The sequence below is a fragment of the Alligator sinensis genome, unplaced genomic scaffold (assembly GCF_000455745.1).
Source record: "Alligator sinensis unplaced genomic scaffold, ASM45574v1 scaffold544_1, whole genome shotgun sequence".
Lineage (NCBI taxonomy): Eukaryota > Metazoa > Chordata > Crocodylia > Alligatoridae > Alligator > Alligator sinensis.
Window position 1 is genome coordinate 946,618 of NW_005841937.1, and position 24,230 is coordinate 970,847.

The following is a 24,230-nucleotide window of genomic DNA, read 5'->3' on the forward strand; positions in this document are numbered from 1 at the left end:
AAACCAGTGGAGTCATGTATAGCCCCGCTTTCCTCAAAGAATATATACCTGAGCAAGAGGACTGCTGTGGGCATCGGGGAACAAAACAGGAATGTGATGCACTCCTGGGTGGCAGAGCCCTATGAGACTCTTTCAGTTGCTATAAATCACTGTGTGGTTCCTCTAGGTTGCACATGAGGCTGATTCACTGTCTACTTCCAGCATCAGTGAGGGCATAGGTAACTAAGAGTCACTCTATCTTTGCTTCCTTCCCCTCAGCTATGCCACCTATTCACTAAGGTTCCAAAAGTTTAAGCATAAAAAGGTGTTTCTTACCAATTCTCCCCTGTGTGAGGTCCTTATAATCATCTCTCCTGCAGTGTCAGTTGTTGGCAGATGGGAATCCATTGTGATCAAACTGTAGACAAACAAAAAAGTTTCATAACACTTGCATGAAGGCCTGACTACACATACTCCTGGCAAAGCACCAGGTTCTTTGTCTCATGCTGGCACTCGAAGATTGCTACTTACTTTCATAGTTTGGACCAGAGCTCTTTCCCAGATACTTCAAGAAATGTGTCAAAGGGCACATGCAGATGTTACACTTACAGTTAATTACACCTAAGTAGGGTTAGGTCCATCTAAGTGCCAATCTGTACAGATGGTTGGGTTGGTTAGAACAGGCAAAACATGGCTGGCCTTACGTGATTTAGTTCACCTGAGGAGATTAACTAAATTAGATTGGGAATGGATTAGCCCACTCTAATGAAAGTCTGCACATGTTTGGAGCACAGCCCTGTGACTGGGAAAGCCCAGCCACTCACCCCAGCCATAGGGCTGCGCTGTTCCTACCCCACCCCCTGAACCAGGCTATTATAAGTCCCCAAAGCCCCAGCCCTGGATGGACAACTTCCCTGAGGACCCACCAAATCTCCCACAGACCCACTAGCCCTCCCTGATCCCGCTTGCCCCTCCTCCCATCCCAAATTACTAAAATAAGGTTCCCAGCATAGCTTCCAGCATTGGTGAACATGTGCATACGCTGAACCCAATCTACAATAGAGTGGGTACAGTGAACGTCTGCATGTTCCCTAAAGAGACAAGCTTGAGACAGAACTTTCTCTGCATCTCTTCCAAGTCAAGAATGGGGTATACTGAAAGGACAGAGTTTGGCTAGAAGCAGAACTACCATCTTGAGGGCTCTCTAGCTAGGCTTTCAGGGACATAAAACTCACCATTTTTAATTTTCAATACATTTTTTAAAAGGTGCCAAGAGGGTTAGAATCCGAGCCTATGGAGTTGACACTGACAATGTCACTACATACACAGTTAATTGAAAAAAATCAGCACAACTAGGTCACATTAAATTGATTCTTTTAAAGAAATTAGACAAGAATTACAAACTCAGGATGTCTTAAAATTCCTGAGAATATGAACTGTTCACGTTTATTTCCTGAGCATTGTTTGAGGTGCTTGGACACAGATCCATGCTCTTTGCCTTTTTCATTAGGGGTTGGTTGCCTTTTATTCCACTAACAAATTATTTTGATGTGTTGGATGAAGAAAGTTTTTTAAGTGACTTGATTTTTGTAAAACTATAAAAGGAGACGTAGGTAAAATGCCAGGGATATTCCCAATCCAATATATGTGTGATGCAAATATGCCCAAAACTGGAGCATGGTGGAGGAAGAGTTAATTTTGAGAAATACAGATATTTAAAGGTGTGTGTGTATGTGCAAGTGGCCCACTTTTGCCCTCTACCCCACACACTGCATATTCATTACTCATACATACAAACGAGAAAAAAAGCCTGGTTTAAGACTGGACTATTATTTGTGTATTTCAGTGGATACACTTGTAAAGTGAGAATTGTTTCATAGAATTAAATTTATTTTACTGGTGGCCACAGACTTACTGGACTTAATAGATGCATTTAACTTAGCTGGGTGTTAGAGGGTTGGTGGATTTTTACCACCCTTCTGTCCTTCATTAAGCTTGGGTCTGGACAACGTTTGGTTGATTTTGGCTCCCGGCACAGCTAAGAGGAACCTGCTCTAAATTGCCAGTAGGAGCAAGTTAAAGTAGTGTACAGCAAGCTATGCAAGCCTGACACCTGTCCACACACAGGTAGAAGCCACACACAGTCTGAATCTCCATCTGGCTGTTTACTCATGTTTTCTAACTCCTTTGCACTGTTACTATGGGCCAAAATAGTGGCCTACGCTGACTTACTGTAATTAAAGAACAAATGTCTAATGTTATAACCCAGTGAGTCATGAGGGTGTCTTGTGAGTTTTGTTCTTCCAATAGTTTCCTAATAATTACTTGAAATTCTTCCCAAATCCACACAGACTGCTCCCTTACTACATAATTTGTTTTCTCCTTTGGGAGAATGTTGCATTTATTTTACTGGAAGTCATGCAAAGTAGCAGTTTCCTCTTATTTTGATTTGAACATAATATAACATTTTATCTTGATCAAAGCAACATCCAATATTTTTAGGACCATCAGGAAAGCAGTAGCTTCTCAGAAGTGCTTGTAATATACAAATGATCAGCTGGATCCTTCTCTCTTCTATTTCATAGACTGAGAAGTATTAGCATCTCCAGTGACCTCTGCTCTTCAGGTTTTTAATTTATTGTGCTTTCCACTGAAAATCTTAGGAGAAAGATTTTCTCCATGAAGATGTTACCCAGTGGTTCGAAACAGGACTGCAAAGCTCTTTGTTTCAGGGATCAGGTTCATCTTTGTAAACTAATGAAGGGTGAAGCAGGCAAAGGAATATGTCAGCACTGTTCTAATCTGAAATGGAGTCATCTCAACGACACCAAGTTGCTTTGGGGCTAAATTCAGATGATATAAAATGGCAGAACTCCATGGGGGTTAAAATGAGGTCTGAATTTGGCCTCGTATTCATGAGGAGCTGCCTCTATTTTTGTTATGGAACTATTTATTTATTTAGTAGCATTATATGCTGTTGTGTCCAAAAGTCTTTGAGGAGCTAATTAAAGGGAAAGATTCTGACTTGATACTCTTGGGCATTCTGGACAGTGTGTGCTTGGGGCAGGCTGTAGATGGGCTCCCCAGGAGTAATTTTGGGCTGAGTCCAGCAGGATTTTTCCTGTCGAATGTGTGCCAGAGCTGGACCTATGCTACTCTTAAAGACAGTGCCTCTTCTTCATGCATGGGCAGGTCCATCTACTACTGCGGAGGGACAGGGAGGGAGAAAGGCCTTCCTCTTCCTCCTACCACTTTTTTTTTAAAGGTAATTTCTACAGATACACCAGAGGCAGTGACACTGCACTTCACCTAAAAGAGCTTGGCCAGCCTAAAGCTTCTTGCACAGAACTGACACAGAGGTTGCCCCCAGAGTAAGAACAGCATTTGGACTCTTGTAGAAACATTTGTATTTACTTGATTTGTCTTGGATGATTTGGTTTGAAATATTTCATAAGCTTTGCATCGTCTCATATAAACATAATGAGGCCTTTAATCTGGCAATCAGAATTCATACAGGAATATGCCTGCCAATGCAATGCCAAATGCGCCCCATCAATCTTTTTGGCATGCACTCTTAGGCACTTCTTGCTGTTCCAGAAGTCTCCTCAGTACATCAATCTCATGTTTCGAATATGTGGCAATTATTAATTCAGATGATCAAGATGAGATGCTGCAAGTTGCTATGCTACTTTTCTGGATATATTCTTTTCATAAGAATTGGCATTTTGCCTGAAATAGCCCCTGAATTTTTTCAGTTTGATCATAATTTTAGTACTTTACCCTAGGAACTCAACACAAACTTCTTCCTTGAATGCCACCTTCCACATTACTGAACAGATGCAACAGCTAGGTATATTAAGCATGGATTTCATTTCATTATGCCACAACAAGCTCTGCTCACAAAATAAGCAACCAGTGCATCTTTTTGTTGCAATTGTTTGAGCCTTTTATTTTATATTTACCTGTTTATTTATATTCTTGATCTTAGTACTGTTCCTGATCATCTGTTCTTTACTTGCATAAATAGAGGTGGATAAGTAGGGCATCACCCTTTGGTGCCTATTATGATGGGGCACCAAAATGGTGGGTCCTGGAGAACCTGCACCATGGCAACAGCAGCCTGTAACATGCCAGCAGCAGCCTGTGTGTGGGGAGTCTGTGCCGCAGTGGTGCAGGCTGCACCTTAAGGCTGTCTGGCACTCTACAGCCCTCCTCTCCACCCCCCCCCCCCCCCCATGATCTCCAGTACCTCTGCCTAGTTACATCTCTAAGTTTACTTCCATACCAAACAAAAATATAATTATCAAGCATAAAACGGGCAGATCAGTAAGCACGCACTGAGGCCTTGTTTTCTCTTTCTTAGGGATAAATTTGGTCAAATTCAGTCTGGTTAATTAGTCATGATGCCAAAGAAAATCTCAGGGACAAAGTCATTGGTGACATGAAATGATGATTTGTAATCTCTGTAGAAAATGACTTGGTTGGAACCTTGTGAACCTTGCACTATTTAAAAAATTGCACAGGAAGTTCGGTTACACAGTGAGGGCAAGTGATTAAAGGAAGAAGAAGGATTTTCCCCAGCATACCTTAATATAGCCAACATGGCTTTATTGCAGGTAGGTCTTTCCTGACTAACCTCATTTCCTTCTATGACCAGGTGATGCATCACCTGGACAAAAGACAAGGAGTCGATATCATATATTTGGACTTCAGAAAAGCCTTTGACTTGGTCTCCCATGATGTCCTTATGGTAAAATTTGGGAACTGTGGCTTCAACAACCTTATGGTCTGATAGCTGGGGAACTAGCTCCATGGTTGGACCCAGAAAGTGATAGTTGATGGAACTGTATCAACATGGTGCATGGTGACCAGTGGAGTCCCCCAGGGCTCCAAACTCAGATCAGTACTCTTTAATATATTTATAAATGATCTGGATTTGGGTGTTAGAAGCGGACTGGCTAAATTCACTGATGACACCAAATTATGGGAAAGTATGGTCACACTAGAGGATAGGCTGGTGATTCAGGCCGACCTGGACAGTCTTGCAAGGTGTGCAAATCAAAACCTGATGCCATTCAACATGGAGAAATGCAAGGTGCTCCACCTCCGGAGAAAATACCCACATTGTACTTATAGGCTTGGCAGTGCTACACTCACTAACACCACAACTGAAAGCAACTTGGGGATCATGATTGACCACAAGATGAACATGAGCCACCAATGTGAACAAAACTCTGGTATGCATTTACTGAAGCATCTCAAGCAAAACTCTAGATGCCATCCTCCCACTTCACTTGGCCTTGGTGAAGCTGGAGTGCTGCATCCAATTCTGGGCTCCACACTTTAGGAAGGATGTGGAAAAGCTTGAGAGAGTCCAGAGGAGAGCCATGTGCATGATTAGAGGACAAGAAGCAGGCCTTATGGGGAGAGGCTGAGAAGCATAGGACTCTTCAGCCTGGAGAAGCAAAGGTTCAGGGGTGACTTGCTGGCAGCCTATAAGTATATAAGCGGTGTGCATGAGGAACTGGGAGAACGTCTGTTCACCAGGGCATGCCAAGGGAAGACAAGGTCTAATGGTCACAAACTCCAGGAAGACCATTTTAGGCTGGACGTAGGGAAAAACTTCTTTACTGTCTGAGTCCCCAGAGCCTGGAATAGACTCCCCCCAGAAATGGTACAAGCACCTACTCTGGACACTTTTAAGAAACACTTAGATGCTTATCTTTCTGGAATCGTTTCACCCCAGATGACTTCCTGCCCCTGGGGCAGGGGGCTGGACCCAATGATCTTGCAAGGTTCCTTCCAGCCCTAATGTCTATGAAATCTATACCAAATAGGTACAAATCTCAATTTGCACACCTTCTGAATGCTAAGTCAGGGAACGTTATGACTTCACTGCTGCTAATATGTAATTTAGGTCACCACTCTACACCACAAGGTAGAGTTTATACTGTTTTCCAGAGAACTCAACACTAGTGGTTATATATATCATTCTATATCATTAAAACTAGTCTTAATTAGAATGATTTTTTTCTCTTTGTCCTTGGGCTTTCATGTTTTTCCTCTCCTTTTCTGTTACTGCCCTAAGAACTGGCTGCTTCCATATTTGTACTATATGTGGGCAAGATTCTGGCCATTTAATCTTATTGCTACTTTGGATTATTTAACTCAGAATAGTTTCTGGGATATAATGTACCAAATAAAGAATTTACAGTGGGAATTCCAGGGGATCAGGGCTTGATCTGGGGAATCCAATCAAATATTACCCTTAGCAGAAAATCCAGGACCAAAACAGGCTAGTAGTTCTTATAGTTGCCTTATATTGTTACATCAGACACAGCACTGCAGTTTTCTTTAAGGTCATGGAGTAACACCAAGTGACTTGCTCTATATACTTGTTTATCCCAAGAATGGCTTAAATTTTGCCTTTTGTGTAGGTGTCTCCACCATCCCTCGTCAAGGGTGAGAAATAACCTTTAGATGTTATGCTGTATGTTTAAAACACTGCAGCACCTACAAAATAGAAGGAGGACAACAATGTAGACCTTTATCTGCATAATAAAAAGAAGTGACATAAAGGGATTCTAGCAAGATGGATCTTTATTTCATGGTTCTAGTGGTCAGACATGGGCAGTTGTGTTAATATCCCAATCATGTGGTTATAGTCAAGACCTGCTGCTACTTTTACAATGAGGATCATGCCCACCTGTACAGAAACAAGGTGTGAAATCCTGCCTCCACTGAAATCAATGGAGAAGTTCCTACTGACTTCAGCAGGGCCAAGATTTCACTAAAGGGGTAAGTGAGTGGAAGCATGGTAGTTGCAATCATTCTATCTCTCTGTCTCTATAGTGGCTGTGATCCAGAGATACCTCAATTAATAATTGAAACTGCAGCTCAGCACTAGACCTGCGTTCCCTTCTGCTCCTATGTTTAACTAACAATCGTGCAACTTCATGCAAGGCTTTGCAGCAAGCTGACATCTGAGAAGGCAGCAGCTGGCACTGGCTTTCTTCCAGCAGAAGAGAACAGGAAGTGCAGCCTTATCACGGTCTGCTCAGGGTGTGTTATTAGGACACAGTTCTTTGCTAGTGACCATTTGCATAACACAATATACGTCACAATTGTCTTCTCTTCATGTTTCCTGAATAACAGGCTATGGGACCTCACCCAGTAATATCATCATATCTTTTAAGAAGGCTCTAGTCTTTAATTAGAGATTATCAGTGGTTTACAATATATGACATCTCTAATTAAGTTGCTCTAATGTTTAATTATCCTTGCTGTTATAAAAAAAATTCCAATTTAGCTTTACCCTGTATTTGTTGCTCTTCAGTTCCAACCTTTTATTCTTGGGGGTCTTTGTTTGTTTGATTTGTTTAAGAAGACCTCTACCATCAGAAATATGCTTCCCATGCATCTATCTGTAGATCTTAATCACCTCTCATGGATAAACAAAATAAACCTGAGTTTCTCTAGTCTCTCACTATAAGGCATTTTCCAGACATGCATCATTATTGTAGCTCTCTTCCTATCCTGTTTCCAATCCCTTTTTTCTAACATATGGACATTAAATCTGGCACAGTATGCTTCTCTAATGTGATAGATAGAGCTAACATCACCATCCCACTCCTACCTGATATTCCTTTGCATATGCACTGAAGAATTAAATCTATCCCCATCCTTATACCATTGCACTTGGAGCTGTTAACCAAGCCCCTTTGTCGTCCCTAAGCCTTTTTCAGTATCACTGTATTCCAGGAAACTGTTTCCTTTCTTTCAGGCATGACCTACATTCTTTGGGCACAGACAGAAGTGCAGCTCCCTGCTGTAACTGAGAATGTTTTGCAGGAAACGTTCTGAGTTACAACGATCCCCGGACCAAACAGAAGTTCACTGTTGGTTCTGGGGTGGGGAGAGGGAGGGTGAGTTTAGCTGCTGGCTGCAAGCCTACAGCCGGTTTCCCCTCGCAACAGCCTATCCCTGTTTCCGGAATCGGAGGGAAGAAAGGGAGAAGGAGCTTGTTTTAGGGGTTTCCCAACGAGCGCTGGAAGGTGGGTAGGTGAACTGAAGCCCCCTCCCCCCCCCCACCTTGTGAGGGCTCAAATACACCCATCCCACCCTCCAGTGGGGGCTGAAAGACCCCCAGACTGAACTCCCTCTGCTTCCTTTCCACCCTTCCATTCTGAAAACAGCTGGGAGGCTGGGAGGGAGCACAGACACAAATTACAGAAGATTTCATATAAATTAGGAGCTGGAAGGGACCTCAAGAGATCATCGGGTCCAGCTCCCCTGCCATAGGTGGGAAGTCAGCTCGGATCAAGTAACCGCAGCAAGAAATAAATCCAGCTGTTTTTTGAAGGAATCCAGAGTAGGTGCCTGCACCACCTCTATGGGGAGTTTGTTCCAGACCTTAGACACATGCACCATAAAGAACTTTTTTCTAATATCCAGTCTAAATTGGCCTTCCTGGAGTTTATGGCCATTAGACCTTGTTATCCCTTGTGGAGCTCTGGTGAACAGATGTTCTCCCAGGTCCTGATGTAACCCTCTTATGAAGTTGTAGGCTGCCACCAAGTCCCCCATGAGTCTTCTCTTCTCCAGACTAAAGAGTCCCAAGTCCCTCAGCCTCTCCTCATATGGCCTTCCCTCCAGGCCTTGGATCATATGAGTGGCTCTCCTCTGGACTCTCTCAAGTTTCTCCACATCCTTCCTGAAGTGGGGGGACCAATACTGGATTCAGTACTCCAGCTTGCAGTACTCCAGCAAGCCTGCAGCCGCTTTCCCCTCGCAACAGCCTGTTCCCGTTTCCAGAATGGGAGGGAAGGGAAGATGCTATGTTTTGAAACAGCTTCATCTGAACCCTCATGCAAGGGTTCAATAAAAAAAGGAATACATGAATGCAAAGAATTAAACAACAAATTTTAATTTTGGAATATTAGGCAACCTCTGCTGATCCTTTGTCTCACTCTTCGTAATAATCTACATAACTAATGGATCATCTCCCAATTACCAACTTCCTCAGTCTCCTTAGTTAAGGAACATAATAAATCATAACTTCTGTTACTACATATTCCCTCTTAACACAAAAATCAATTTACACCCATTCATAGAGAAAAGGTTACTAGCACTTCACTCTGAAATGAGTCTTTATTACCACTTCCATTCCTATTCCTCCTTCTCTGCAACTCTTTTTGCAAGTCTTGACAGCTGCTGACAGCCATGAAAACCCCACCCAAACAATGCTTTACTGGAAGAAGAAGAGCGTTAGTTTGACCTGGCTCCTCAGCATCTATATAGATTGCATGCTTCAGTGGGGCTTTGTGGCACTTTAATAGCTGATTCAATCAGCTATTAGATAAAAGCACCAAAAAGCCCTGCTGAAGTGTGTGCTCTATACAGGCATTGGGTGAGCCAGGTCAAATTAAGGCAGTGCCTCTTCTGGACATGTGCTGTGCTCGGTGTGGAGGTGCTCTGAGCTTAAAGTAAAGCTCTGTTCTCTTTTGTTTTTTTCATGTTTGTAAGCAACCTATAAGTCTTTCAGGAGGAAGTTTCACTTTCCTCACAGACTGATGAAGTATCTGATCCAGCTTCTGATTTATTTAGTTGATGGAACTGTATCAACATGGTGCATGGTGACCAGTGGAGTCCCCCAGGGCTCCAAACTCAGATCAGTACTCTTTAATATATTTATAAATGATCTGGATTTGGGTGTTAGAAGCGGACTGGCTAAATTCACTGATGACACCAAATTATGGGAAAGTATGGTCACACTAGAGGATAGGCTGGTGATTCAGGCCGACCTGGACAGTCTTGCAAGGTGTGCAAATCAAAACCTGATGCCATTCAACATGGAGAAATGCAAGGTGCTCCACCTCCGGAGAAAATACCCACATTGTACTTATAGGCTTGGCAGTGCTACACTCACTAACACCACAACTGAAAGCAACTTGGGGATCATGATTGACCACAAGATGAACATGAGCCACCAATGTGAACAAAACTCTGGTATGCATTTACTGAAGCATCTCAAGCAAAACTCTAGATGCCATCCTCCCACTTCACTTGGCCTTGGTGAAGCTGGAGTGCTGCATCCAATTCTGGGCTCCACACTTTAGGAAGGATGTGGAAAAGCTTGAGAGAGTCCAGAGGAGAGCCATGTGCATGATTAGAGGACAAGAAGCAGGCCTTATGGGGAGAGGCTGAGAAGCATAGGACTCTTCAGCCTGGAGAAGCAAAGGTTCAGGGGTGACTTGCTGGCAGCCTATAAGTATATAAGCGGTGTGCATGAGGAACTGGGAGAACGTCTGTTCACCAGGGCATGCCAAGGGAAGACAAGGTCTAATGGTCACAAACTCCAGGAAGACCATTTTAGGCTGGACGTAGGGAAAAACTTCTTTACTGTCTGAGTCCCCAGAGCCTGGAATAGACTCCCCCCAGAAATGGTACAAGCACCTACTCTGGACACTTTTAAGAAACACTTAGATGCTTATCTTTCTGGAATCGTTTCACCCCAGATGACTTCCTGCCCCTGGGGCAGGGGGCTGGACCCAATGATCTTGCAAGGTTCCTTCCAGCCCTAATGTCTATGAAATCTATACCAAATAGGTACAAATCTCAATTTGCACACCTTCTGAATGCTAAGTCAGGGAACGTTATGACTTCACTGCTGCTAATATGTAATTTAGGTCACCACTCTACACCACAAGGTAGAGTTTATACTGTTTTCCAGAGAACTCAACACTAGTGGTTATATATATCATTCTATATCATTAAAACTAGTCTTAATTAGAATGATTTTTTTCTCTTTGTCCTTGGGCTTTCATGTTTTTCCTCTCCTTTTCTGTTACTGCCCTAAGAACTGGCTGCTTCCATATTTGTACTATATGTGGGCAAGATTCTGGCCATTTAATCTTATTGCTACTTTGGATTATTTAACTCAGAATAGTTTCTGGGATATAATGTACCAAATAAAGAATTTACAGTGGGAATTCCAGGGGATCAGGGCTTGATCTGGGGAATCCAATCAAATATTACCCTTAGCAGAAAATCCAGGACCAAAACAGGCTAGTAGTTCTTATAGTTGCCTTATATTGTTACATCAGACACAGCACTGCAGTTTTCTTTAAGGTCATGGAGTAACACCAAGTGACTTGCTCTATATACTTGTTTATCCCAAGAATGGCTTAAATTTTGCCTTTTGTGTAGGTGTCTCCACCATCCCTCGTCAAGGGTGAGAAATAACCTTTAGATGTTATGCTGTATGTTTAAAACACTGCAGCACCTACAAAATAGAAGGAGGACAACAATGTAGACCTTTATCTGCATAATAAAAAGAAGTGACATAAAGGGATTCTAGCAAGATGGATCTTTATTTCATGGTTCTAGTGGTCAGACATGGGCAGTTGTGTTAATATCCCAATCATGTGGTTATAGTCAAGACCTGCTGCTACTTTTACAATGAGGATCATGCCCACCTGTACAGAAACAAGGTGTGAAATCCTGCCTCCACTGAAATCAATGGAGAAGTTCCTACTGACTTCAGCAGGGCCAAGATTTCACTAAAGGGGTAAGTGAGTGGAAGCATGGTAGTTGCAATCATTCTATCTCTCTGTCTCTATAGGGGCAGGGATCCAGAGATACCTCAATTAATAATTGAAACTGCAGCTCAGCACTAGACCTGCGTTCCCTTCTGCTCCTATGTTTAACTAACAATCGTGCAACTTCATGCAAGGCTTTGCAGCAAGCTGACATCTGAGAAGGCAGCAGCTGGCACTGGCTTTCTTCCAGCAGAAGAGAACAGGAAGTGCAGCCTTATCACGGTCTGCTCAGGGTGTGTTATTAGGACACAGTTCTTTGCTAGTGACCATTTGCATAACACAATATACGTCACAATTGTCTTCTCTTCATGTTTCCTGAATAACAGGCTATGGGACCTCACCCAGTAATATCATCATATCTTTTAAGAAGGCTCTAGTCTTTAATTAGAGATTATCAGTGGTTTACAATATATGACATCTCTAATTAAGTTGCTCTAATGTTTAATTATCCTTGCTGTTATAAAAAAAATTCCAATTTAGCTTTACCCTGTATTTGTTGCTCTTCAGTTCCAACCTTTTATTCTTGGGGGTCTTTGTTTGTTTGATTTGTTTAAGAAGACCTCTACCATCAGAAATATGCTTCCCATGCATCTATCTGTAGATCTTAATCACCTCTCATGGATAAACAAAATAAACCTGAGTTTCTCTAGTCTCTCACTATAAGGCATTTTCCAGACATGCATCATTATTGTAGCTCTCTTCCTATCCTGTTTCCAATCCCTTTTTTCTAACATATGGACATTAAATCTGGCACAGTATGCTTCTCTAATGTGATAGATAGAGCTAACATCACCATCCCACTCCTACCTGATATTCCTTTGCATATGCACTGAAGAATTAAATCTATCCCCATCCTTATACCATTGCACTTGGAGCTGTTAACCAAGCCCCTTTGTCGTCCCTAAGCCTTTTTCAGTATCACTGTATTCCAGGAAACTGTTTCCTTTCTTTCAGGCATGACCTACATTCTTTGGGCACAGACAGAAGTGCAGCTCCCTGCTGTAACTGAGAATGTTTTGCAGGAAACGTTCTGAGTTACAACGATCCCCGGACCAAACAGAAGTTCACTGTTGGTTCTGGGGTGGGGAGAGGGAGGGTGAGTTTAGCTGCTGGCTGCAAGCCTACAGCCGGTTTCCCCTCGCAACAGCCTATCCCTGTTTCCGGAATCGGAGGGAAGAAAGGGAGAAGGAGCTTGTTTTAGGGGTTTCCCAACGAGCGCTGGAAGGTGGGTAGGTGAACTGAAGCCCCCCCCCCCCCCCCACCTTGTGAGGGCTCAAATACACCCATCCCACCCTCCAGTGGGGGCTGAAAGACCCCCAGACTGAACTCCCTCTGCTTCCTTTCCACCCTTCCATTCTGAAAACAGCTGGGAGGCTGGGAGGGAGCACAGACACAAATTACAGAAGATTTCATATAAATTAGGAGCTGGAAGGGACCTCAAGAGATCATCGGGTCCAGCTCCCCTGCCATAGGTGGGAAGTCAGCTCGGATCAAGTAACCGCAGCAAGAAATAAATCCAGCTGTTTTTTGAAGGAATCCAGAGTAGGTGCCTGCACCACCTCTATGGGGAGTTTGTTCCAGACCTTAGACACATGCACCATAAAGAACTTTTTTCTAATATCCAGTCTAAATTGGCCTTCCTGGAGTTTATGGCCATTAGACCTTGTTATCCCTTGTGGAGCTCTGGTGAACAGATGTTCTCCCAGGTCCTGATGTAACCCTCTTATGAAGTTGTAGGCTGCCACCAAGTCCCCCATGAGTCTTCTCTTCTCCAGACTAAAGAGTCCCAAGTCCCTCAGCCTCTCCTCATATGGCCTTCCCTCCAGGCCTTGGATCATATGAGTGGCTCTCCTCTGGACTCTCTCAAGTTTCTCCACATCCTTCCTGAAGTGGGGGGACCAATACTGGATTCAGTACTCCAGCTTGCAGTACTCCAGCAAGCCTGCAGCCGCTTTCCCCTCGCAACAGCCTGTTCCCGTTTCCAGAATGGGAGGGAAGGGAAGATGCTATGTTTTGAAACAGCTTCATCTGAACCCTCATGCAAGGGTTCAATAAAAAAAGGAATACATGAATGCAAAGAATTAAACAACAAATTTTAATTTTGGAATATTAGGCAACCTCTGCTGATCCTTTGTCTCACTCTTCGTAATAATCTACATAACTAATGGATCATCTCCCAATTACCAACTTCCTCAGTCTCCTTAGTTAAGGAACATAATAAATCATAACTTCTGTTACTACATATTCCCTCTTAACACAAAAATCAATTTACACCCATTCATAGAGAAAAGGTTACTAGCACTTCACTCTGAAATGAGTCTTTATTACCACTTCCATTCCTATTCCTCCTTCTCTGCAACTCTTTTTGCAAGTCTTGACAGCTGCTGACAGCCATGAAAACCCCACCCAAACAATGCTTTACTGGAAGAAGAAGAGCGTTAGTTTGACCTGGCTCCTCAGCATCTATATAGATTGCATGCTTCAGTGGGGCTTTGTGGCACTTTAATAGCTGATTCAATCAGCTATTAGATAAAAGCACCAAAAAGCCCTGCTGAAGTGTGTGCTCTATACAGGCATTGGGTGAGCCAGGTCAAATTAAGGCAGTGCCTCTTCTGGACATGTGCTGTGCTCGGTGTGGAGGTGCTCTGAGCTTAAAGTAAAGCTCTGTTCTCTTTTGTTTTTTTCATGTTTGTAAGCAACCTATAAGTCTTTCAGGAGGAAGTTTCACTTTCCTCACAGACTGATGAAGTATCTGATCCAGCTTCTGATTTATTTTTGGTAGGAAGCTTTTCTTCCATGTCTTATATCCGACTGACTTGCACTTTTGGCAGCTGTGCTTTTTGCACATAGCACAAAATTCATTAGTTACAGACCACCAAGGCTTATTTCCTCTTTCTGCATGATAGTATTTACATTTGCATCCATAGGTACATTTCTTCCCATAAGGACACGATTGCTTCTTGTGTTCTGAAGCAATTGGCTTCTTCCTAAGAAAACAGTCCAGATTTTGGCTGTAATAGCCAAGATGATCATCATGAATGTTGTGTCTTCTTATACTGCAAGCACACACTTAACTAGATTCAGTTTCTCACAAGCTGCCACACCTGAAATTGGTATCACCCTCCTAGGTACCCCATGAATATGAGTTTGTATACTGTATTTTTTATAATGAATGACAGCAAAGCATTTCCCTGTCACTGGTATATTTGATTCTGAATAGCCTATTATTTTGGTTTTTGTTGCACTCACTTTTGGTTTCTTTTAATTTTCTATATTTATCCTCATGTAAAATATTAACCTGAGCTCCAGTGTCCAGTTCAAATGGAACCATTGTTTTTTTTACTTATGCTGGCAAAATCCAGTTTCTTTCATTGATTTGCTTTATTCAACCGTATCTACGAAACACTTCTCCACTTTATGCTCATCTATATGCACTTGAGGTTTTAGTGTTTGGGATCAGCAGCACTTGGCAAAATGGTTCCTCTTATTACAGTTAAAACAGAGCTTTTCAAATGCAGCACAATATTTCAGGGCTTGCTGCCTTCTACACTTGCTGTGTAACTGGCTGTTCGCTCTCTCACTTAGTCTCCTTGCCAATGGAAAGTTCCACCCTGCCTGGGCGGTGGCTTTTTCTGGCCACATTTTCACATATTCAACTCTGCAGCCTGGTCTTTCTTAGTTTCCGGTGCCCTTCACATTTGGACAGTCTTTTCTAGGGACAAGTCTCCCTCATGCAGTAGCCCTTCTTGTAATGCAGGGTCCGTAATGCCACAGATAACCTTATCTTGACTCAGAGATTCTGTCAAGTTTCCAAAAGCACAGTTTTTACTCAGCCTCTTCAGTTCAGTAACATATTGGGCTATACTTTGTTCTGCCATTCACTTGCACATAAAACATCTGTGTCTTTCAAGAGTCTCATTCTTTTTTGGCATGCAGTACTCCTCAAATGTGGACAGTATTTGACTTAATTCTATATTTTGACCTTTTTCAAAAGTAAAGGTGTTATATTCAGCCAGGGCTTCCTCATCCCCAATATGCATGAAGGTTGAAGATCAGACTTTGTTATTATTCTCTTCTGTCCTTGTGGCTGCCAGATACCACTCAGACCTTGGTCTGAATGCCCTCCAGTTCTCTGCTTGACAATAGAAGGGCAGGTAGAGGTTGCAAAACTTCCATGACTTAACTGTCCTTTTAATTGTGCAGGCAGATCGTGACAGAGGCCCTTGTCCTTCCACATGGCTGCACTACTCCCCTTGCTCTCAGTTTCCAACTTGTTTCCAGTTTGGATCTTAAATTCTTTCAAGTTCTTTCTCATTTGTCACACCTGATATCATGTAGTGACCATCTGGTTCAATAAATACAGGCATATGTGAAAGAGAAGAACTAAACAATAACTTTAATCATGGAACTGTAGGCACCCTCTGCAGGCCCTTTGGCTGTCTCTTCCTAACAAGCTACTTAAGTACTGAGTAGCTTGGCTACTGAGGGACTAGCTCCCAATTATCAGCTTCAGGCTCCTTAGTTAGAGAGCATCACTAAATGATTATTACTATCACTGCAGGGACCTCACTAGGAACATTAGACATTCCATTAGATGATGATTCTTCATTTACAACTTATTTTTAAGATCTATCAGTTAACCTGATTTCAGTCCATTTCCCATGGGCTATATTGATTTTGCATGGTGCTATTTTTTATCAGCATGTCATGAAGATCTATGTCCAATTCCTTACAGAAGTCTTTCGTGTTAACATGATTAGTTTTATCCACTGTAATTTCAAAGAAAACAATACCAAGTTATTTGACAAGAGCAATTTTGCATCATATCATGTTGACTGATGTTAATTGTCCTACCATGCTTTTTTTTTATTGACTGCATCCTGAATCAGCCCTTCTATGATTTTGGATGTCAGCTAACTGGTCTATAGTTGGCTGGGCCGTCCCCTTTATCATTGTAGAACAATGAAGTAACATTGTCCAGTTCTACCCAATGCTTTCATGTAAAACGTATAAAGTATACTGATATATATTGCCTAAAGGATTTGTAGATATTGTCCTCATACTGTTATAATTTGGTCTATTACAATCACAACTGGTTATTGTCCAATTTTTAAACATTTTCTGAATCTAAAAGTATACCCTTCATCTGACAGTATTTACTTACAGTATTACTATAGTACTCAAAACTGAATCTTGATGTTGTCCAGATCCCATAGTAATTAAATGGTTGAATATTTTCTAGTGATACATCTACCAGGCAGTTATGAAAGATGAGGTGCTCTTTTGACCAAACCCACACTATACTATTCCCAAGTAAATTTAACTGCTTTTTAAGGTGTCAACAGCAAGTATACTCCAATAAAACAAACAATGCTGCTGTTCAACACACTTGCCTGATTCTAGAGAAATCATTATTAATTAATAATTACTACAAGTATACTGGCTAAGATCTCTGTCAGGAATGGGGCCTCATTATGCTGGGAGGTGTGCCATGAAATACCTCTCGCTGGTGTGAGTACAGTACCAAGCACTCCATCTTCTTTCTAATTAAAGTGGAAAAAGCAACATGGAGCCTAAAATTAAACACAATATACGCCACTCCAGTATTATGCAGTGGAGGTGAAAATAGTAATCAGGTAGGCTTATAGAACATACTAACACACTCAGGTACTTAAGCAAAGAATGAATCTTATGATTCTGAAAGGTCAGTGAATACACTTCCAATTTGTCAGTCTCACAGCTAGGGACCTACTGAAAGCATAACTGCATGATTTTTGCAAAAATTGAGTAATTGGGCAGGCTCTGCAAAAACCCACAGGCTCTGGGAAAGACAGTAAGCTCCATAAAAAACAGCAAAAACTGTGGGCTTACTGGAAAAAAAGAAGACGGCAGGAAGCCCTGCAGTCTTGGAGCACAGGAGGAGGGGAGGGGGGGCTGGTCACAGGAGTTAGCAGGGAGGGGAGTGGGGCTGGTTGCAGCAGGCAGTGGGAAGGGGAGGGGTGGGGGCTGGGGCTAGTCATAACAGGTGGCAGGAAGGGGACAGGGCTGTGGCTGCTCTTAGCAAGCAGTGGGGAGAGATGGAGGAGTGGGGCTAATAGCAGCAGGTGTTAAGGAGAGGAGGGGAGGGGATATGGAGATGATTGCAGCAGGCAGTGGGGAGGGGAAGGGGGCAGGACTGCTCAGAGCAAGTGGCGGGGAGGGAAGGGAGGCAGGGAGGCTGGGCTGCTCACAGCTGCCCTACCTCCATGGAACCTGGAGCAGCTGGTTGCTTGGGGATGGCCTGAAACTATGCTTTAATTACCCTGATTAAGCCCGGGGAAGCCATTAATCTACTAATGGCTTCCCCGGGCTTAATCAGGGTAATTAAGTTGTGGTTTCAGGCCATGTGGCAATCTGTGGGAAGGACAGGGCCACTGGGGCCCCTTGGCCAATCGGAGTTGTGGGGGGGCACCTTGCTGCATTCAGCCTGCAGAACGGCCTGCCGGCCCTGGCAGCTGCCCACAAAATCAACTGTCAGCTCCCTTGAGTTCATTAGATCCCCACCTACAGCAACAGAAATAAAACAGTAAACAAGCAGGATAGTCAGATAAGTCAAAGCACTATGACTGGTAAATCAGAAGAATGATTGGTTTTGAATTTATATCTCAGCTATCTTGAATGAGTACAGGCATAGGCGCCAGAAAAAGGGGCTAATGGGACTTAGCCCCCACAAATGTGGAGCAGCAGTAGGGCTGCAAGGCAGTCTGGCTGCAGGCTTCTGGCAGCTGCAGCAGGGGTAGGGAGGGGTGCACAGTTAGTGGTGAGGGCGAGAGTGGGGCTGGGGCAGCCTGGAGCTAAGGGAGGAGCAGGCACTGCACAGCCGGTGAGGCGTGGAACTGAGCTGTGAGTGGCTCATCTGGAGCGCACAGCTTCTGTTGCTACACCCTGGGAGGCATTGGGGGCATGTGCCCCCAGATCTGCACGGGGCAGGATGGGCTGCTGCTGCAAGCTGAGACCAGGGCTGCGGTGCTGGGAGGAGGGGAGGGGGGTGCAGCCACCCCAAAATTTGCTGTAGCCACCCGAACCCCCCTCCCAGAACCACTGCCTCTCAGCCCCCCCCACCCCCACTGGGAAGAACCTAGCGCTGCCCCAGCCCCAGCCCACAGTGGCAGCCCACCCTGCCCCATGCAGATCCAGGAGCACATGCCCCACATGCTTCCTGGGATGCATGCATCAATAGGAGCTGCCACCCCCTCCCCATGCCCCCTGGACAAGCCGCGGTTTTGTCCCACACCCTGCCCAGAGGCTGGGGCCGGGGCCAGTGCTGATGTGGGGAGGCAGCCAGGGCTGGTGCAGGGCTGGAGGGTGGCAGATTTGTTGGCACAGGGTGTGCAAGTATGCCGGTGCTGGGCAATGACCCTAGGCACGGGAGAAGAGGCAGCCAGGGCCCTAACCCCGATCCTGGCTTGTCTCTACTCCCTCCCGGTCACAGCCCCAGCCTCACTCCTTCCCCTCCACCCCCAATAGCCCTTTCCCCTCCCCCCGACCCTTCCCCTGCAGACTTTCCCACATGGGAGGGGGGAGGGGGCACGCGTGCATTACCTCTTCCTCCCCGCCCCAATTTTTTTTCTCCCTCCGCCTATGAGTACAGGCCAAGCCTTTCAGAGTAGTTGCTGCTACTAGTATTGTATTTACTTAAATACACAACAAGGTTTCTCCCCCATTAACATGGGTAAAAAAGCCCCCTCCTCCCCTCATCTTATAGTCACATACAAGAAACCTCATTAAGTATATTGTCTATCACTAAACTGCTGCCAAAAGCAAGATGTGCTCAGTAACAGAAACCAACTAGGAATTTAACTCAATGCAGTCAAACCTGAGCATGACAATAAAACACATGCCCCATATTTTAAGGAAACATACTAAAGGGAGCGTTTTTTCTTTTTTTCTTTACAAATTTTATTTAAAACATTATTATCACCTTACACTTACAAAGCTACTCATATTAAGCATCCTTGTTTTACCAAGACTTCATAGCACAGAAACAACTACATATCAAAAACATTAGTCTACCTACATTAAACCCTTAAACAACATACATTAACTTCCCACGAAAACCAAACCCTTACAAATATCTTTCTTTATACAGAACTCCATGAAAAAACTGTTACTTCAGTAAACACCTGAAACTCTCTTCCCCTCCCATCAATTCTCTGTTGGGTTAGTGAAACAACTGTGTCCAGTCCTTTTTCTCCCACTTATTCTCTGCCTCTTCTTCTCTGATTTCTTCCTTCTCCCAATTGATGTAGCATTTCAGTTTATCTGGTCCCAACTTCTGGCACTCTCTTTCAGTGAAAGCCAACCCCGTAAACACCCAGAGGTTACTTACTTTCCATACACTAGTTTTAACACATGCTAATAAAGTCCTTAATAATGTTTCTTCTGGTTTCTTTGGTATGAGTCCATATAGTACCATCTATCTCCCATGCTAATGACAGGTTTATTTTGGTGACACTCAGAAAGTGGCACACACTCCCGTGTGCATATGTATGCTCCCCAAACACATGTCCCACTATTTCTTCTTCCCTGTACCTCTCCCGTGGGCACCTTGTTGAGCTCGTCAGTCCACATCTGTGTTGCACTTCTCACACTGGCAAGATATTTCTTAGATATTTCTAGGTCAGCACGTTCATTTTTTAGTTGTTTACCCACCACTGCTCCCTTCTTCACTTGTCCTTCTGTGAAATTTCCCACTGGTGCCATCCTGTCTCTTTCTTACTGCTTTCATCAATTACTTATGATCCTTCAGGACCTTCAGCCCTACCTTCCCTGTTTTATACCTCTGCATAAATCCCTTTCATCCTGATGTAATGGATCAGCAGTTGCCCATGAACTCTTCAAAGAGGTCTGATATACCCCCATTTCTTCAAAATTGCAGCTGCACGAAATTGGTTGATAAGAGCTGCTTTCCCTTCTCCCTCTATTACTGTCTTGCATATTGTGTTCACATATTTTGCATAGGTGAACAATCCCAGGTCTGGCAGTCCCTATCCCCACCCTTCTCTTACTTTGTACAGTTCAGCTCTAGCTAGCCTTTCTCTTTTGGCATTCCAGAAGAACACACAGACCACTTTTTTTCTACCTTGGAGAACTCTTTACTACAGCAGAGTCTCCTTTGCTTACCTCTGGCATTCCTTCACCCATTTTTCCCCCTTGTTCCCCCCCTCCCTTCCCTTTTCTACCCATTGTTTTCCTAATTTCCACCTATTTACATCTCACTGACCTCCTATCACACTTTTAGCTTCTTTCATTCCTTGGAGATCTCAGAACAGCAGAATCTCCCTGTGCCTGAAGAAGGGTATTTGTGCCTGAAAGCTTCAAAGAACTTTGTACCAACTATTCAGCTTGTCTAATAAGAGATATCACATCTACCCAAATAACTTTGCCTGCATATTTCCTTCTATACATTTGCCATCTGCTGCCATGTCGGTGGAAATACAATTCCCATATATAGAACAATCGGCAGTAGCACAGCCTTAAATGCTGCCACTTTTCCGGCAAAGGACACAGTGCCCTTCTGGACCATAACTAAAGTATTTGCTGTAGCCTTACTGTCACCATTTCTCATGCTGTATTACCTTTCACTTCAGCATTCATTTGTATGCTGGCACGGCTGTTTGAGCACTCGTGGCGCTCAGGTCAGGTCCCGGAGGACTGGAAAAGGGCCAATGTGGTCCCTATTTTCAAGGGGAGGTAGGAGGATCCGAGGAATTATAGGCCAATTAGTCTCACCTCTATCCTTGGAAAAGTCTTTGAAAAAAATTATTAAGGATCACATTTGTGTGAGTCCAGTGGGAAAAAAATAATGCAGCAGGGCAACCAGCATGGATTCATAGCAGGTAGATCATGCCTGACTAATCTGGTTTCTTTTTATGACCAGGTAACAAAATGCTTAGATGTAGGAGAAGAGGTGGATGTCGTTTACTTGGATTTTAGGAAGGCCTTCGATATGGTATCTCATCCTATTCTCATAAATAAATAAAGAGGCTGGATGATTACACAGTCCAGTGGGTGGCAAATTGGCTTGGGAGTCGCACCCAGAGAGTGGTAGTAGACGGGTTGGAATGACCTGGAAGGATGTGGGCAGTGGGGTCCCGCAGGGCTTGGTCCTTAGACCTGTACTCTTCCATGTCTTCATCAGTGACTTGGATGTGGACGTGAAATCCACATCCTCTGTCCAAGTTTGTGGATATCCAAGTTTGTGGATGATACTAAATTGTGGGGTGAAGTGAACACACCGGAGGGTAGGGAATGATTGCAGGCAGACCTGAACAGGTTGGAAAAGTGGGCAGAACACAATAGGATGCAGTTCAACAAGGAAAAATGCAGAGTGCTGCACCTATGGCATAAAAATATCCAGCACACCTACTGGCTGGGGAATGACCCTCTCAGCAGCACAGAAGCAAAAAGAGATCTTGGAGTCATAGTGGACTCCAAGTTGAACATAAGCCATCAGTGTGACAAAATCATCAGCAAAGCTGACTGCACTTTATCATGCATCAGCAGATGCATGACAAATAGATCCAAGGAGGTGATACTTCCCCTCCATGCAGCACTGGTCAGACTGCAGTTGGAGTACTGCATCCAGTTCTGGGTGCCGTACTTTAAGAAGGATGTGGATAATCTCGAGAGGGTCCAGAGGAAGGTCACTTGTATGATTAAAGGTTTGCAGGCCAAGCCCTATGAGGAGAGACTAAGGAACCAGGAAGTCTTCAGCCTCCACAAGAGAAAGCTGAGAGGTGATCTTGTGGCCACCTACAAATGCATTAGGGAGGCCCAGCAAGGAACTGGAGATGCTCTGTTCACCAGAGTGCTTCTTGGGATAACAAGGAACAATGGTCACAAACTGACAGAGAGCAGATTTAGGCTAGATATTAGGAAGAACTTCTTCACGGTAAGGGTGGCCAGAATTTGGAATGGGTTCCAAGGGAGGTGGTGCTCTCTCCTACCTTGAGGGTATTTCCTTGAAACTTCTGCTATACCCTTCCTTACCCATACACAAAACTTCTTGTAAAATTCCATAGGCATTCCGTCTGCTCCTGGTTAATTCCCTTTTTTAAAGGTTTTTAAGTACTTCTCCACTTCCTTTAAGTGCATCTTTTCTTTCATCTTCTTTGCTTCCTCCTCCTTTACTTTCTCTTCAATCTCTTTCAATAATTCCTTCATCTTTTTCCTGTCTGTTTTCTTATTCTGGTATAGCTCTTCATAAAATCTTCTCATTGCCTCCAACACCTCCTCTAGCTTTTCCACCTGGGCACCGCCTTCCTCCTGCATTGCTTTAAGCTTTCCTTTTTCCACCTTCACTCTGATGGAAAAGTATTGAGACTACTCTACGTTTGCTCTCACCCAGGGTGCTTGTGCTAAGAAGAATTTTCTCTTTCATCTTTCTTTTAAACCAGGTTAGGTTAGGTTAGTGTCCACAGTCCCTTTCCCCATGCCTTGCAGGTGGTAATTAAATGTTGTCCTTTTTTATGAGGCCTCCATCTAGCTCAGCCTCCTGTTGTCACTAGGCCCTGGGCACCTGTAGATGTGCCCTCACTGGCTCTGGGCTCTCTGCAGCCCTGTCTTTGCATCCTCACTGGCGCTGGGGCTCTACATGGCAGTGTGCCCCAATGAGGCCTCCAAAAGCTTCAGCCCAGTCCACCGGTGTATAAACAACAACCAAAATATGAGCCTCTGGGTTATACATAATACAAACAATGCAGGGTGCACTATGTCTCTTTAAAAGAGGCAAAATTCTCCCCAAGCATTAAGTACCTCGCAGCCCAGGGTACCTGATGAGCTCCTGGAGCCCCATTAGTCCTGTAAGCAGCATATCAGGTGGCCACAGCATCTCTGGGCAGTTCTCTGCAGGAGCTCCCTCCTCTGGCAGCCAGAGAACTAACCCTTGCTGGCCTCAGCCCTGGGGCTTATATGTGCCCAGGGCCCTGCGTCCTTCTGGTCATCTGGCCAGATGCAGGTACAGGCTAATTCCCTCATTAGCCTGCTGCCACAGCCACCTGCATCTGTGGGGTTCTGCCTGGCTCCTAGGGCCCTCTCTCTAGGCAGTTTCTACCCTTAAAGGAGCAGGCACCTTAGTACTTCGTGATAGTTCCCTACCCTCTAGTGTGTTAACTTTACCCCATAATTTGGTATCATCTACAAATTTGGCTAGAGTGCTTTCCACACCCTCATCCAAGTCACCGATGAAGTCACTGAACAGCTCAGGTCCAAGGACCGAGCCCTGTGGGACTCCAATGCCCACATCTTTCCAGGTCGATACCGACCCATCCACCATCACTCACTAGGTGCAACCCCTAAGCCAATTTGCCACCCAGCTGACCTTGTAATCATCTACGTCACAGCCACCTAGTTTATCTGTGAGAGTAGGATGAGATACTGCATTGAAGGCTTTCTTAAAGTCCAAGCAGATGACATCTACCTTGATTCCTGCATCTAAACATTTTGTGATCTGGTCATAAAAAGAAACAAGGTTTGTCAGGCAGGATCTACCTGCTATGGCTCCATGCTTTTTCCCCTTCAGCATTGTTTTTCCCGCTGGACTCCTACAAACGCGAGAGTCCTATATGCAAGTTACTATGGTCATGTTTATTTCAAGGTCACTGTTTTCAC

At 44.0% G+C, this 24,230-nt stretch overlaps 1 protein-coding gene across 1 annotated transcript in view; it reads right to left on the reverse strand.

The window, feature by feature from the left end:
* Positions 1-395, reverse strand: part of PDE5A (phosphodiesterase 5A) — a 103,503-nt gene extending 103,108 nt beyond the window's left edge. Inside the window, exon 1 of the mRNA XM_025199144.1 lies at positions 316-395. The gene's annotated coding sequence lies outside the window, so the exon portion shown is untranslated. The remainder of the gene's footprint in view (positions 1-315) is intronic.
* Between the last annotated feature and the right edge of the window lie 23,835 nt (positions 396-24,230).